At 37.4% G+C, this 13,794-nt stretch overlaps 1 protein-coding gene across 13 annotated transcripts in view; it reads left to right on the top strand.

The window, feature by feature from the left end:
• Positions 1–6,070: 6,070 nt before the first annotated feature.
• LOC124717296 (longitudinals lacking protein, isoforms N/O/W/X/Y-like) overlaps positions 6,071–13,794 on the top strand; it is a 269,156-nt gene continuing 261,432 nt past the window's right edge. For all 13 annotated transcript variants that reach the window (XM_047244123.1, XM_047244116.1, XM_047244115.1 and 10 more), the window contains exon 1: positions 6,071–6,232. The gene's annotated coding sequence lies outside the window, so the exon portion shown is untranslated. The remainder of the gene's footprint in view (positions 6,233–13,794) is intronic.

The raw sequence follows: 13,794 nt of genomic DNA, 5'->3' as shown, positions 1-13,794 counted from the left end.
TCGGACCTCGTAGGTTAGGCAGACTGCTAAAACAGGACAGGTGGTGAACAGTGGTGGAAGTAACATCAGATTTTAATGCTGGGAAGAGTATAAATGTATCTGAACATACAGTTCACCAAATACTGCTAACAATGGGCCTCTGCAGCTGACAAACTATAGATGTGCCAATGTTAAAACGACAACATAGGCAACTACAGCTGAAATGGCCATGTGACCATTGGCACTGTACATTGGCACAGTGGCAGAGTGTTGCATGGTCTGATGAAACCCAATATCTTCACCATCATGCCAATGAGATGACGGGGAAGGGGGGGAGGAGGAATCCATCGTTTTCCAGGGGAATACTCCTTGACACTTATACTGCTGTATGTAGACAAGCTGCCGACATCTCCATTATGGTCTGGAAAACATTCACATAGGCATCCATGGGTCCATTGCAAGGCACCAAGACCGCTAAGGAGTATCATACCCTAGTTGCAGACCACGTACACCCTTTCATGACAATCATGTTTTCCATTGGCAGTGGCAGTTTTCAACAAGAGAACACACCATGTCAGAAGGTCCGGAGTGTGATGGAGTGGTTCAAAGAACACAGTGGCGAGTTCCAACTGATGTGCTGGCCCCCAACTCGCCAGGTCTGAACCAAATCAAACACATTTGGGATGTGATTGAATGTAGAGTCAGAGCTCTTCGACCCCCTCCCCAGAATTTAGGGGAATTAGGTCACTTGTGTGTGTGTGTGTGTGTGTGTGTGTGTGTGTGCAGATGTGGTGCGAACTACCTCCAATGACCTACCGAGGCCTCCTTGCTTCTATGCCATGATGCGCTGCTGCTACTATCCATGCCATAGGTAGTCATACTGGTTATTAGGTATGTGGTCATAATGATCTAGCTGATCAGTGAAGTAGGTGGGAACACTGTTTTACGCATTCAGAAAAACTTCATTTACTACAAGTAATATTTCAAGAGACGACTTACAAAAGCAAGCTTCTCTAAAGATGGAAAATGGAAAAAATTATTTCAGAGGAAATACTGTAATATTTTTATAAATGTAAGCAAAACAACACATATGCAAATACATGCAGACAAAACACGTGACTTGAACAGTATTACTGTCAGGCTTGGAGAATCTGAATCTAAAAGAGACAGAAACTTACGAATTTCTGGGCTTGACAATGGGTAGATACTTAACAAGGAAAATCATATCGTAAAGTGAGTTCAAGTACATTTCTAATGAAAAACATGTCTAGGATAATAAACACAAAAACACTGCTAACAATGAACAATGGGCTAGACCACCGACAAATATCATATGGCACCGTGGTCTGGAAAAGTTCTGCAAATGTGCACATATAAAGAGAACTAAAGCTGCGAAAGAAGGCTGTACTGTGGGTAACAAAATTATTTCTTAGAGATCCCTTCCAAAATAAATTTAAGGATCTAAATATATTAACAGTAAAACAACTATGCGAAGTGCTAGGGTGGAGAAGAGTTTGTACCTCTTTAATTCTGGTGAATTTACGTGAGAACTAGACATGCACTTGACCCCTCCTTACCTACCACCCAGTTAATTATGTGCACAATGGTAATGAAAGGAACTGATGATGGAGCCTGCTAGTTGCTAAAATAAGGAGTGTATACTCACAATAATTTAATAAAAAATCGTAATCTAGACAGTAAAAAAGGGATTTCTATCATAATAAACGAAAGGAAATGGGATTCTGCATCTATCTGCGAAATGATATGCGGATTAAATATTACAATGAGATTTATTATAAATCAGAACGCAAAGGTACTTGATTGTCGATACAAACCATAGGCTAAAGGACAGGGTATACTGAACTATTATGAGAATAAGAATTGGCTAGAGAACAAGGGGCTCCTACTTTCTGTGATGCAATAGATTGTCAATAAGACTGGAGGTACTAATGAATCAAATATTACTCCCCCGACTATAATGTAGTATCACGATTAGTAATGAGAGGTGAAATGGGAACACATGGAGAAGCAAACATGGTGGACTTGTAGCAAAGTCAGCGCGCCTGCTTTTGAGGACTTCAATATAAAAATGATAGGTCCTACAATGCTGGAGCCGCAAAATACTTTACCAGTCCTGAAACCTGCAGCACGCCGTTGGTAGTCACCGTTCTGTTGGTGTAGGCGCCGACTCCTGCTGTGCAACAACTCTGTTTCGAGCTGTGGCCTTGAATGTTCACCGGGAATTCTAAGTTCTGCTCGTGTGGCCGAAGCACAGAAACTCCTGGTAGCATGACAATGTATCTCCAGGAAGAAATACGGCAAAACCGCCTAAACTCGCCCTGTCGGTACAGATGTGAAAACGCAGAGTAAGAATTTGGGTCTTAAGTCGCAGAATGAAACTGGAGTATGGCTGAAGTCATGCTCCACAACGATTCCGAAAACGTGCTACTAAGAAGCAAGACCATCCGATTCTGACGAAGATCAGATCCCCAATGCCACACGTCCCTGCAACGTTATTCAACTTCCCACTATCCCCCAAAAGCTGCGAAGCAGCTTTCAGTGCTGATTCCAAAATTCCACCACACTATCTCGGAACAGCATTCGCGCCAATAGACACAGGTCTCTCCAATTTCGTGTGGGGCTTTATGACGTCAACTGGCCTCAGTCTAAGTTGACCAATCGTGCCTCTGCTATTTAGCCGGGGGCACTGAACTTGCCATCTGACCGATTATGAAAACAGTATGCCAACACCACCGGCCATCCGGTGCCAGACAGTCGCACCCAGCAGGGTACCGTCCACAAGAATTCTCAGAATCGTGAAGACAATACAGTCAGTCGGCTCCAGCAGTCTTTGTTCCAGATGCAGCGGAATGATGAACACATAAACTGTGCCGACACTCAGACGGCTCACAGGTCGTTTCGTCCTCAATACAATAGGCGAAACTCGACCGAGTTCGGTCGTCCTGCCAGGCACTTTTTTTGGTAGTGGTTGACTCGCTTGACAATGGTAGTGCATCAATCACCCAAAAAGAATCTCTCTAAACAGGTTTCAAAATATCTAAAAAACTGACAGATTAAATTGGAAGTTGATGATAAAAAGAATGGAGGAATTTTTCTTATGACTTTGCCAACATCTTACTCACATTGACGAATAAGTTACACGCAACACAGTTTCATCCTCAGGGAACCCACTGTCATTCATGGGCATACTCGCACAGTCCTACACATGTTGAACACATGCCAGAAGGCGAAGTGCGAAGATGCAGTAAAATGTTAACCTATTGGCCTCGCAAGCTTCTCATTATGGTAACATTTAAGAATGAACGACTGGTGTCCAACTCAATCACACACATACTTCTGCATGAAGCCAAAAAAGACAAACAATATTTCAACGCTTCATGGTTGAAACATGGCGCTCAAGCCCATAGTGTACGACCCTTTCCATGTTCACGGAAGCGCAGCCTCCCCACGAAAACGCAGTGTGTCGCATCCTCTGGTGCTCGCCTCGCAAAAAGCCACACAGGGAAGTAACAGAGAAAACTAAAAGCAAGACTGTGTACAGTTCCCAACAAGTATAGAAATCAAGTGAAAAGTAATTTGGGCTCTCAGTACAAATACTCTCATCAGAATAACCTTATTCGGCCCGTTAACACCGTGAAATAATATAAAAAATTAATAAGATTGATGAAAAAGAGAGACGATATGCAAACAAGGCGTGGAACCTCTCCTCTATAAATACATGATTTAAGTAAAAAGGAAGCTTCCTGCATCATTAAACAGAGGTATCCTTAATTATAAACTCAGGAAATAAGAAGGATTATCACATTGAAGGAAATCAACTCAAATCAACTAACAGACGGCCTGTAAAAGCAGGATGCCTTCTATGAAAAAGTTTTCCAAACTATACAACGATAATGGAGAGCATGTATGTTTTCAAAAATGAATTAAAACGCCACTTGATTAAAATTTGTCTGTATGTTGTTGAAGAATACCTTGAAGCTAAAAATTAGTATTATGTTTCATATGTATCTGTACAAATAGGCAAAATATTTCTGAAAGCATAAAGTGACTTTACTCTTTGGTAATTATGTATGTATATCAATGTTTTCTTCCTAGATGCATGTACTTTAAAGGTTAGTTTTGAAGAAATCAGTCATTTTACTAACACATGCAGTTGTGTCATTTTGAAACTTGTACTTATGTAGTTTTTCAAAATTGTTGTAAACCTGATTTGTCCAATACTGTTGTACAGTATGAATAAAAATACATAAATACATAAATATTGGAAACTCAGTAGCACTGTGTAGCATTCTGTGTGAATGGTAACTATATTACATTAATACTTGTTCTAGAGATCAAGAATACGACATTTCGTAATGATGTGGAAACTGTGGCTACACTTTTGTTGCATCTGTGAACTCAGCTTTATCCTACCGATTGCGTGTAAGCTGGAACACGTTGTAGTTTGTCCATAAATCGATTTGAAAATTACTGTTGATGCTTGTCGTAGTGGTTCCAAAGCGAAAAATGTGCGAAGTGTTATCCATACGAAATTTGTAATGGCAGGTAAACAATTAATTGAAGAACAGACGTTACAAGGGGACAAAGAGAAAATAACGCCAATGGCAGGAAGACCCAGGGTGGCAATATAAAGACTGGTTTTACTATAACTAAACTGTTCGATTGTTGCGTTTATAGCATTCACCGGGTACTAAAAGTGTGCTGTAAAAAAGGCGAAAGTAATGAGAAGATAATAGCGCCCTAAAAATTTTTAAATCAGCTGTATGGCAATAATATTTTGCCCCTATTGACATGAGAACCTTTAGATGGCCTTGGTGTCAACAGGAGTTGAATGTGCTCAAACCTGGAAGCTGGACTTGAAGATTTGAGAAAAGTTACTGTGTGTGGACACAAGATGGCAACACTGTGACGAGCGAAATTTGACTGAGTCAGCTGTTTATTCAGTCTACTGTTTCTTGTCTACATCTACATGGTGAAATTTAAAATGCTTGATCCACGTCGGTTCTTTAGGGGCACTGAATATTGTCCTACAGTATAATATTTTGCGACAGTGTGGATAAAATAAAAATAAAAGTAGATCAAGTTATTCTACGGAAGTGTGCAGTCACAACAGTGTGTTATGTTGATAAATCTGTATCTAACAGCAGGGTCTTTATATCATAGAGTTTCCTGTACTTGTGCTTCAATAAATTTACTCCATAATGCGATATATGGTTCATAATATGCGTGAATTAAAGGTAAATTATACAGTTCAGTCCCACAGTATTAAAAGTAAAACTTTCCAGTAGATTATGAAGCCATGCCTGGAATTTGGAGTGGAATTTTAAATTCTGGGGCAAAAGTTTGTAACAGGTTGAGCATAGTCTTCACACATAGGATTAAAAAACCCATATACTGATACTCTGAAAGGCAATAAAAGAAACCTCGATGGCCACACCTTTATAGACTTCAATAAACATCTAAAAATATATAAATTAGGTTTATAATTCATGCAAATGTTATATTATATACCGGTAGTGGACATATTTCACTTGTCTTAATGAAATCGTTCTTCTGGATTGTGTATATAGCTTAGCATGCATCAAGTGTCAGTTCCCTCAGCGATTATTTAACACTAATGTCGAAAAATCTACATTTTTGTAAATTCTTCCCTATCTCCAGGAACTCTATGTCGCTTTCAGCTGTTCATTTTACTCTCCTAATACTCTTTTATTGACGTGTAATATGAGGAGCTCCGAGTATCAGTAGATATTTATATGCCTCCGTTAACATTCGTGAAACTCTTGCAAATCGTCGCGTTCGCGCTGTAACTCGTGAAGTAAATTAATTTGTGAAATCTGCTCCTTAAGGAGCCTCTGTCCAGGCCATTTAAACCGATCTCTCCGCCACAGACACTTCGTTAATATTTTTTAAGAATAGTTGTAAACGCAGAATTTCTGGTCTTATATTTATTTGTTATATAGCGGCCGGGGAGCCCAGTGATCTCGGATAGCCACTGGCCGCTGAATGTTCTTTCGTAGGCTAGGCACTAGGCAGAGAGTCTTTGATATTCTTATTGAGTGTACAATCATTGCTGCGCGGCTTGATACAAACTAGAACCAAATTTAAAGGATTAATTGCAGATAAGAAGTGGGTTGGTGTATGTTGTTTGTGGAGCGTGTTGTGTATGTAGTATACAAGTCGAAAATTGTTTAAAATATGTTTGAATGGGATTAATGATCGTAAAATACAGGTGGGTACACGAATTGTAACTTCGTTTTGTATAAAATTTGATTTTTGTTATGGTTGTTTGACTTATTCTTCCGCCGTTGGGAATTACATAGGTATCGAATTTTTCCTTTGTTTCTCTGCATTTATCTCGTTGGAAAGGTGCAGTTACCTTTGTATTTAGCTAATACACGCCCAACGTTTGTTACAATGCATTTATCTCGCTGAAAATGTGCCATAATTTTTATTTAATGATGATATGTGCAATGCATGTCACCCATGAAACTACTTCGTGAATCGTAGCAATATTGATGATACGGAGGGTAGGTCATCCTTGGTTTCTGAGCGAAGGCTATAAAGAAATTTCGATTTTTGGAGCAGTTTTTATAAGAAAACTATTCTCCTGTGATTTATGTATTAACCAATATTCTCGACTGTTCCTTTTAAATGAACTTTTACTCACTGAGAGAGTAACGTTTGCTATAGTGAAACCACTTTGGTAACAAAACTAATTTCCCCAGTTGCCATCCAGCTAATTTGCTGCTCGCAAATATTAATGGTACTGATGTGTAAAAGTGTTAGAACACATCAACAGTTACTAGTTTGATATTTTTTAATAAAAAAGACGGAGGGGTTTGACAGAGCAGGCCATTTTCACTCACAATATAATTCTAGTGTCAGTAAATACCAAAATCTCATATTGGAATCATGTGTGAACTTTCAAAGGCGTTTAACAGGATAAATCACACTTGTCAGTAAGACTGGTGGAGTGATGATAGCAATGGTGGAGGGAGTGTTTTATATCTGCAGAAAGCAGAAAATGTTATCTGTGCCTGTCGATCTATGATAACCAAAACGTGCATAGTATTTCCACTCTCACTACTTTTCAGTTGCAACTCATACGATCAAGACTATTTCATTGGTATAGTAACTCCGAACTCGTATAAGATAGATGAGGAAGAGTAATTCATTGATATAGTAGACTAGTCAGTGATTGGATTAGCATAAAGCTGGAATAAAGGTATGTTCAGATATACATGCTGTGAACATCTGTGTGTAATTCTGCCAGAATTTTTTTTATTAAGGAACCAGTTTTAATGCCGGATTGTCATGCGCGTCGAATAAACAGAAGTACACGAGGGATTACAGAAGTGTCAGATTCCACCCGTCTGCTTTGACCTATGGCGTCGTCATTATGGCGGAAATGGCTATTCTAAGCGGCTCCAATGTTGTGCGTATGACGTCATTACATACACGAAGATTCATATAAGACAATAACATCTCCCTCCAAAAATACAATCACATTAATGGGACAACCGCGGGAAATTGGGGGCTTTAGGGTGAGGACAAGCTAAATATATTAGTCAAAAACCACCACAATCCCAAAATACAAGATAATAAAGAAAACCAAAAAAATTACAAAACCCAACAAAATCTGCAGGAAGCTGACACTTCCCTTGACGTATATAGGTCAACCACAGGTAACGATACCAAAACATCAATACCTACAAATGAAACCACGCAAATTGGAATCGGAAGATTCCCTTGACCTATATAGGTCAACCACAGATGACGATATCAAAACACTGACACATACAACTACGATAATGGGATTCGGTATTTCTGGTGACCTACATAGGTCAACCACAACTATTGATACCAAAGACCAACATCTGCAACTACGAAAAATAAAATCAAAACCTCAAAAATCCACAAATGAAACATCCCTACATAAATTAAAACACATTCAGCACACCGTCAATACACAAAACGTCACAACTCGAGAAGAATAGACAGAATTACTGACAAATAAATTCTGGTGCTGCAAACTAGGTTGGCCAGCCCTCCCCACATATGCACAAATTAAACCTTTTACCACACTACAAACAACAAACCAATGACACCTAACGAAAACACTAAACACATAAACAAAAAAATTGATAACTCATTGAAAAAACTTCCAAACACACACACACACACACACACACACACACACACACACACACACACACACACACACACACAAACCACCAGAGGGCACCATGAAACACAAGAAGACATCAACAAACACAACCACCTCATAAACACCACAACACCTTTAAGTCACATGTCAAAGCAGACGGGTGGAATGGGATGCTTCCATTGACCTGTCCATTGAATCTGTTTCAGTATAGCTATATGGTACCTGTTTTATGTGCAACGGTGTTTCGATGTCTCCATTTGTTTTTTTGCGTAGGAGATTGAAGTTGACAGTTATCAAGTGTTGCAACAGGTTGCTTAAATAATAAAATGTCAGAGCGAGTACCTGGAATAAAATAAAGTACATAGCAGTCAGTATTCTACCACCAGAAAGATTCAGTAAAACAGGTAGTGCATAGAACTCTAATGAATACTTAATACAGTATATCAGTCACTTGGAGATACTTGTACGAAGTCAAATGATACTGTGTTTGCATAATCTTCATATAGAGATAGAGAAGTGATAGTGAATGTTACATATCTGCAACAGTAATATATAATTGTGGAGTAAAATGAAGAAAAGTGTTGTGAAATGAGACTTCGTACACTCTTCATCTCGATACAGTAGAGCGCCTGCATCCTGCTTGGCAGTGTGCATGAAGCTGTGATACGATAAAGACTACTGTAAATAAGGGAAAGGCAACCACTTACCTACAGTGGGCCAGTGTTTGGGGCATAGTAACACACAGAAAACAGCATCCACACTAATTTTCGAGCACTAGCTTGTTTTCCAGCAATAGTATGCACTCGCTGTCTCCACAAGTGTGTGCATTTGGGTGTCTGTGTGAATGTATTTGTTAATGTGCGTACAGTGGTTGGAAAAAGAGATAGTGCTCGAAAGCTAGTGCGAGTTCTGTAATAGTAGTAATAAAATTTTATTGTCATTCAGCTCATTACTGCAATAAAGTCAGAAGCATACATCTCTCGGTGTTCTTCAGTTTGCATGAAATCGGTAAAAGTAAAAACCAAATGTTACAAAACAGTACTTTTATCTTCCAAAAATTCATCATCATTCGTGTGAAAATGATTGTTTACTAATAGTTTATACAATATGGCTTTAAAATATTTACAGGTAATTCTTTAAAATCTCTGCTTAGTCTGTTAAACATCGTTAGTCCAAGGACTATGTAGAAGTTATGTGATTTATATAGTCCATGATGTGGCATGTTCACACATGTTCTAGTATGAATATCACTTCTCAATATGAATTTTGAAACATGGTTTCTAATGTGCAACGGAACATTATAAATGAATAGGTTTACATTGCAATTTAATGAACAGACGTTTACAGTGTTCAAATTTACTGGAATCAGTAATTATTCTTAATACTTTCTCCTCCAAAAGTAAAATGTCAGTTAGATGACAGCTACTACCCCATAGTAAAATTCCATGTGTCATACTGCTTTGGAAGAAAACAAAAATGCTGATCTGACATAGTTATCTGGAACATATATTTTTAAATTAGACAAATTTATTTATTTTTATTTATTTATTTATCCTTTGACAAAGTACATTGTATGGATCAAGATATATTTTCATTTCATGCACCAACAGGTACATAGTTGTTACTGTCTACTGTTTAACAAGAATATAATTTGTTACAAAATTATTCTAGGGCTGTTGCTTATTTAATTAGATTTTGTACAATTTTTCTTTTGATACAATAATGATATTACAATTTCTTTGAACTGTAGTGTACATAAATTCATTAACACCGTAATAAGTTTTATGTTAGAAAATTTTGAGACTTTTTTGAAAATATTTTAATTGTTTATTTCTTTCAAGAATGAAGGGAGTTTTTCAAGGGTTTTTGGTCCAGCATATGATGGCTTGTGTGTGTGTGTGTGTGTGTGTGTGTGTGTGTGTGTGTAGGCTCATGGAAGAGGTTCCGTTATCTTGTGTCATTGTTGTGTTGTGTGGTGTTATCTCTAGTATCGGCAGAATATTTGAATTTTGTCCAGCAGAGGGGTTCGTGTAGGTACATACTGGGTACTGTTAGTATTTTGTGAGCTTTAAATGCTGGTGTACATGAATCTTTCCATTAAGATTGGCCACCATTCCTATGCCTCTTTTTTTGTAATTTAAATACTTCATTAATGGTTGTTTTCGAGGTACCTTCCCACAAAATTATGCTGTAACTTAATGTCGTATTAATTAATGCGTAGTATATTGTTTTCATAATGCCTGTATCTTTTAGGTAGGTGAGTTTGTGCGGCACATATAGGTTTGCGCCGCGTTTCCTCCTTATATATTCTACATGCTTACCCCAGTTTACATTTTCATCAATAATTATTCCAAGGAATTTTGTTTATTTGGTGTTCTCTGCTATGCGCTCATCTATGCATACATTGATATCTTCACTGTGAAAGTTTCGAAGTTTTAAGTTTACACAAAGTGTTTTAATAATATTGTTGTGTAGGTTTAATTCAGTAAATCTTCTAATGGTATTATTTACTTCTACATTGGCTTTTATTTCTAGCTTTTCTGTGTCTTTATCCTTGAAGAGAAGAGTTTTGTAATCTGCGTAGATATGAATACTAATCATATTTGGGATGTGATTTGTGTATAGAATGAAGAGTATTGGGCCAAGCATGGAGTCTTGTGGCACAGAGAACTGTAAAGTTCTTGCTTTAGATCTTATTTTTTCGCCAGTAATTTTTGTAATTTTAGTATATTGACTCCTGTTCGTCATATACGAGAGAATCCAGTCTCCGGCATTTCCTCTTATGTCATGTACTCCTAATATTTCTACTAAAGTTTTGTGGTCTACAGTCAAATGCCATTGTTAGATCCATAAAAACTCCTACACATTTATTTTTAGTCAAAGTTTGTTATGACTTTTTCTATGAGATCTATTACTGTGTCTATGGTGCATTTATCTTTCTGGAAGACAGACTGATTCATGTCGATTATTTCATCAAAAAGCAGAGTGTGTCTGTGCATAAGCTTGTTCAAATAGTTTTCATATGACTGGTAAAAGAGCTATAGGCCTAGAATTTTCTGGATCGTATTCATTCCCCTTTTTATGTATTGGTTTTATCGGTACTGTCTTTAAGCACTTTGGATAAGTTCCTTCCAGGAAAGATGAATTGATTAGTTGCGTGATGGATTTTTTGAGTTCCTGCATACAGTGTATAATTTCTATACTTGATATTCTGTCAGTTCCACATGACTGTTTGTTTTGGATTTTTTATTATCTTTCGTATTTCTTCTTCTGTCACTGGGATAAGTGCCATTGTTTTTCCCTGGGGATTAAAAAATGTTTTCCATGTTATTGTATTTATTGTTATTTGTTTTCTCTTAGTTTTTGGCCTACTGTGGCAAAATAGTCATTGAAGAGATTTATGATTTTATTCTGTTCAGTTTTTTTCTTCTGATCATGAGCTCTATTTTGAGATTTGTATTTATAATAGACCAACAAGCCGTGCTTCTATTATCAGCACTATTTATGTACTTCTAGTCATGTGGCTGCTTGCAGTACTTTAGCATATATTCTTTCATATTTTCTGTGGTACTCTTTAAAGTTTTCATCGATGCCAGTTTTATATATTCTGTGCATCATTTTTATCTTGTTCCTAGATACCAAAATGCCTTTTGTTATCCACTTTTTGTTTTTATTTGTGGTTTTGGCTTCAGTTTTTGTTACTGGGCTTGTAATATTGAGATGGTAGGAAAGTGTGTCAATAAAATAGTCACTTTATGATCCATTGATGGAGATTCTTTTTGTAGTATTTCCCATCCTTCTTTTTCAAGTTTTATCCTAAGGGCTGTTAAGTTTTGTTCATTTAAGCCTCTTCCCCCCCCCCCCCCCCCCCTCCCCTTTTTGTGCCATTTCATTTGTGGTGATACGATGTAGACATATTTTTATGCATCATGGTTTGACAGGGCCGTTGCTATAACTTCACTTTTGTAGTGAAAGTCCCTTAAATTTATCAAGATGTGATCTATTTGAGGACAGGAGTTTGCAGTTATACGTGTTGGAGTAGCTATTGCATTGTTTTCATCGTGTTCAGGAGCTCCCTACTGTCATTGGTGTCTTGCAGTGTGTTTATGTTTAGGTCACCTAGTAGTACAAGTGCACAGTTCTTGCTTAGGATGGTATGTAAGAGCTCTCCTATGTTTCCCATGAACTTTCTATGCACCCATTTGGTGGTCTGTAGATGTTTGAGGTGTACAGTGAGGAGCTACTTGAAACTATTTTTTGGCCTGTTACTTCAACTACATTTTCAGTGTTATATTTTTTACATAAGTCAAGGCTGTTTATATGGTTTCTGCTTGTATTGTTATGGGTTAGTATAGGAGCTCCACCAACCTTACTATTCTTCCTGTATTATCTAACTATTACATTGTAATTTGCAACAGTAAGATTTAGAATTTCATGCTCATTTAGGCCATGTTCTGTCAGAGCTAGAATGTCAGGAGTTTCAATATTCTGGTGCATTATTCTTATAATTGAATTCCTGATCCTATGTTTGTTTTTGTCCTATATTCTTTTTTGTTATCACTGTTTTTTGTGGCTATCAAATTTCCTGATTTTTCACTCCCACTATACAGTGTTAGTTTCCTTTGTTTCTAATGATTTTACAAATATCTGCATACATTCTACTGAATGTTACTGCACCTAATCTATTTAAATGTGTGCCATCCTTTCCCAGACAATTTTCACACAGGAATTTGTTTGATGGCACTGTTTATTTTGGATATGTATTTGTCACTCACTGACCTCCTTTTTACGATTCCGCTAAGTATGAGCCTGGGTCCTTCATAAAGACTTCTTGCAGCACAAATCATTTGTGTTCAGTGTCCTGTTATGTAGCTGCTTGTTTTGCAATATTTTTGAAATGTTCGCCGAGTTGTTGCACTCTAATCCCAGATCACACATAGATTTCGCAATTGGGGACAGCAATATTTTTCAATAGCGAATCTCCTATTACTAGACACTCGCTATTTTGTACAGCAGTGGGCATGTTTTTTCTTTTGATGTATATCACAGTCCTCCACTTACATTTATCTGCTGATGTTAGACCTGTTGACTTTTTCGTGTCTTCATTGGAGACACTGGGTATATTTTTGTTTTTCAAGTTCGAGCCTGCATATGGAGCAGGGGATATATTATTGTTTTTTGAGTTTGTATATTCACGCGTAATTTCGCGTTCTTCTATTTGTTTTTGATGGTTTTCATTCTCACAGCACTGCTTTTCTTATATTAGTGTATAATTTTCTTTCCTTGCTTCAAATAGTTCAGTTTTTACAGTGTCAATGTCATTTTTTAGCCTCTTTGGAGTTTCATTTTTTGAGGCTTGTGATTCTGTTTGATAGATTTCGCACACCCAGAGCTGCTTTTCACGTATTAACCTATTATTTTCTTTGTTTATGTTTGTATTTTCTGTTTTTTAATGCCTCAATATCTTCTTGTAGCAGTTTTATAACTTTATTTTTTAGTCTACTGTATTTAAAAGTTCAGCCGTTTCAGCATGCAAACAAACTTGGCATGTCTACTAAATATCATCACTGATGAACTTCAGGTTTACCTTCACGCACTTTTCGTGTAGCCAGTAGTTGCACATT

The sequence above is a fragment of the Schistocerca piceifrons genome, chromosome 9 (genome assembly GCF_021461385.2).
Source record: "Schistocerca piceifrons isolate TAMUIC-IGC-003096 chromosome 9, iqSchPice1.1, whole genome shotgun sequence".
In the NCBI taxonomy this organism is placed as follows: domain Eukaryota; kingdom Metazoa; phylum Arthropoda; class Insecta; order Orthoptera; family Acrididae; genus Schistocerca; species Schistocerca piceifrons.
This window is presented reverse-complemented; position numbering and strand designations above follow the sequence as displayed.